Source organism: Papio anubis, chromosome X, assembly GCF_008728515.1.
Source record: "Papio anubis isolate 15944 chromosome X, Panubis1.0, whole genome shotgun sequence".
Taxonomy (NCBI): Eukaryota; Metazoa; Chordata; class Mammalia; order Primates; family Cercopithecidae; genus Papio; species Papio anubis.
Window position 1 is genome coordinate 30111906 of NC_044996.1, and position 4012 is coordinate 30115917.

Consider the following 4012-nt stretch of genomic DNA (forward strand, 5'->3'; position numbering starts at 1 on the left):
ACCCAGAGATTCTGATTAAAATGGTCTGGGTATAGGAGCCTAGCACTAGTATTTTTAAAAAACATTCCCTTGTGATTTTAATACACAGTGAAGATTAAAGACCATGAATATAAGACCATGAATATATTATATAATATATATGTTAGGTATACATAAATGATTGGAAGGAAAATACATTAAAAGTTAAGGATGCTAATTCCTGGGTGTTGATAGTGCATTGTTTTTGTTGTTTTTATATCAATGAAACAATTTTTTTTAACTTTATTTTGTTACAAAGCCTAACTCATCTTTGGGTCATTATTTATTACCTAGTGAAAGAATATTAAAATATATATGTTTTTCTTTACTAGTTTTTATTGTTGCTGTGGTTGTTGTTTTTGTTTAGTGATGGGGTCTCACTCTGTTGCCCAGGCTGGAGTGCAATGGTGTAATCATAGCTCACTGTAGCCATGAACTCCTGGGCTCACGTGATGCTCCTGTCTCAACCTCCCTACTAGCTGAGCCTACAGGCACGTGCCACCATGCCTGGCTTTTTTTTTTTTTTTTTTTTTTTTTAGAGACAGATCTTGCTATGTTGCCCAGGCTTGTCTTGAACTCCTGGCCTCAAGCAATCCTCCTGTCTCAGTCTCCCAAAGCACTAAGATTACAGGCATGAGCCACCATGCCAAGCCTCCTTTACTGTTTTTTTGGTTTTGTTTTTACTTTATTAAAATACTGTTTTATTTTACATGTATATTTTTGTTTCCCCACCATTTCCATGTCTGACTACCGCTAACTACTATGTCCTATCATAACATTCCATACATAAAACCAAGCAAAGGGCCGAGTTCCATCTTTAAAAACTAAACAGGCATTTTGGACAACACATTCTTGGCAATGGAACCTGGACAACATTTATCAAACACAGTAGGGAAAGTCCTCGCTTTGCATTGTAAAAAGGATAGCCAGATATCAACTGTTACAGAAATGAAATAAGACGGAAAATTTTTAATAAATTGTTTAAACTATTTTCTTCAAGAGACTTCCACCACTGCCAGAGATCTTGAATAGCCTCCTGGTCAGTCATCTGGAAGCAATTCTTCACATAATTGATGAATTTGGCTTCCACTTTGGGAAGAGAACCACCTTTTTCTGTACTTGCTTGCATTTTTGCTTTAATGTATTCAACAGAACTAGGTCTTTCTGGTGTTTTAGGAGATTTTTTCTGTTTTTTGAAGGATTCTTGTCCTTTTGATCTTGGTGTTGATGGTTTTCAGTCTTTTCCATTCTGGTTTGACTTTTGTGTATTTTTGGCTGGAGTAGCTCATTATAGATTTCTTCACTGGTACTTTTTCTTCAGTTTCCTGATCATCAAAATCATCACCATCTTCTTCATTATCATCATCTTCTTCATCATCAGCAGCAAGTTTTACTTTTTTCTGTGGAAACTTGCTACCTCCTCCAGGGACAGATCACTTTCCAGATATGCTTAAGAGTTTCACATCCTCCTCCTCTTCGTCTTCTGACTCTGCATTTTCCTCCACAGCTACTAAGTGCTGTCCACTAATATGCACTGGCCCTGAACCACAATTCAACCATAATACCAGTGGTGGTGTTATTTCAAAGCCCCCAATGGAAACCATTGATTGTACAGACATTTTCAAAGTTGCCAGTGTTACTTTAATTGGACTGCCTTCATAATTCATTGGCTCTGCTTTAACAATGTGAAAGTCGCCCTTTGCACCAGCCCCTAAACTGACCGTGCTTAAAGATAACTGGTGCTCATTTTCATCATTATCAAATTTAAAGTGATAATCTTTGTCCACCTTTAGTTCACAATTAAAAAGATAATTCTGGGGCCTCAGCGGGCTCATGTCCATGTCCATCAAATCTTCCATGGGGTGGTAGCGTGCACTTAGTTGGGAAATGAGGTGGGTGGAGATAAACAACTACTGCCCCAGAGAACAGTTGCGCAGGACAGAATCACACCAGGCTCTTTACTGTTTTTAATTACAAAAGTAATAGAAGTTCAAAGTATTAAATTTAAGGAGGATAGAAGTGTAAAATGCAAAAAGTGAAAATTCCTTTAAAAAGCAAAAATTCCCTTTTATTTCTTACGTACTTTCCTTTTTCCTACAAAGAACAAATATAACTTCTATCCTGAGAAACATTTTTAATAAAGAAAACAAAATATGAAAAATAAGTGGTACAGATAGCAAATTATTGCCTTCAAAACAATTCCCCCTCATCTATACAATTTGAAGATTAGAACACACAGGCTACATTAAAGATAAGAAAATACAACATTTTCAGTGTCTTGTGCTAAGTGAGAACTGGAATCTCGATTAGTCAGGAATATGAATAAATCTTTACTTACAATGACCTGGTTCTATGGGAAAATTGTCTGTCTAAAAAGTGTGCTAACACCTGTAATCCCAGCACTTTGTGGAGCCAAGGCAGGCAGATCATCTGAGGTCAGGAGTCAAGACCAGCCTGGCCAACATGGTGAAACCCTGTCTCTACTAAAAATATAAAAAATTAGCCGGTCGTGGTGGTGCACACCTGTAGTGCCAGTTATTCGGGAGGCTGAAGGAGGAGAATCGCTTGAGCCAGGAGGTGGAGGTTGCAGTGAGCCGAGATTGAGCCATAGCACTCTACGCTGGGTGACAGAGTGAGACTCCGTCTCAAAAAAAAAAAAAATTAAGTGTTCTGTAGGGTAGACACAGTCAAGAACATACAACATACATCATATGTGTGACAATTCTCTGTGGGCAGGGTTTACTTTTATTTTATGTAAATATTTAATGTAACAAGACTTTTTATTGAATGTAATTGTTATAGCAACTAATAATTTTCTTTATATCTAATTCCAAAGCAGAAATTTCCTTAGTATACAATTTATTCCAGGGCTATTTGTTTATAAAATATAAATTTCTAATTTATTCTACAAATAAAGTTATTGTTTTGTAATTTTTAGAAATATAATTTGTAACATTACAAATATAATTTACTTATAAAATATTTTATTAATATAAATACATTTATAATATAGATATCTAAAATTTGCCAGGCGTGGTGGCTCACGCCTATAATCTCAGCACTTTGGGAGGCCTAGGTGGGCAAATCACTTGAGGTCAGGATTTCAATACCAGCCTGGCCAACATGGCAAAACCTCATCTCTACTAAAAATACAAAAAATTAGCAGGGCATGGTGGCGTGTGCCTGTAATCCCAGCTATTCGCGAGGCTGAGGCAGGAAAATTGCTTGGACCTGGGAGGCAGAGGTTGCAGGGAGCCAATATCGTGCCACTGCACTCCAGCCTGGGTGATAGAGTGAGACCCTGTCTCAAAAAATTTTACATACATATATATATAATTTATTTATAAAGTTAATTTCTGATTATAATATTATTTCTAAAATATTTTCTGAATGTTTGAGGTTGAGGGAAGTGGGGAAAAGGAGGCATTTTGAAGCATTTCTCTCTGGATTCCTGTTTTCCCATTTTGATCTCCAGAAGTCAAAATGAAAGATGAAATCAATAAGGAAAGAATAGCTTCCTCATTGTGTATGCTTCAATGGACTGTTCTAAAGCCACAGGAACTAGATGCATTTTAGGCACTCACTAAATAACAGATGAATGGGAAACAGGGGAACCTGTTATTACATTTAACTGCTCCATTCCTTCCACAATAACAGTTGAGCCTCTTTCAGTTGTGGTAACAGAAAGTAGTAATAGCATATATAAAGTAGGATTATGTATCATCACTGCTCTACGACTTTGAGGCTCATTAAAAAATACATTGTACAAACAATCTAGCAATTGTTTTTATGGTGCATCAATGAAGTGAAATGTATTCCAATAGCATGTCAAAAAAGTATTGAGATACCAGGGAATTATTTAAACCATTCTCTTCAGTTAACTGGTATTTTTTCTTTTGAGTGTTTTTTTAATTCAATCATAAAAGTTAGCTATTTCTAAAGGCTGCTCTTGGTTCATAAAATCATGTAACCAGCAGAGAGGAAGATGCTTGAC

At 36.3% G+C, this 4012-nt stretch overlaps 1 pseudogene; it reads right to left on the reverse strand.

The window, feature by feature from the left end:
* Window positions 1–657: 657 nt before the first annotated feature.
* LOC101024809 lies at window positions 658–2455 on the reverse strand (annotated as a pseudogene).
* Between the last annotated feature and the right edge of the window lie 1557 nt (window positions 2456–4012).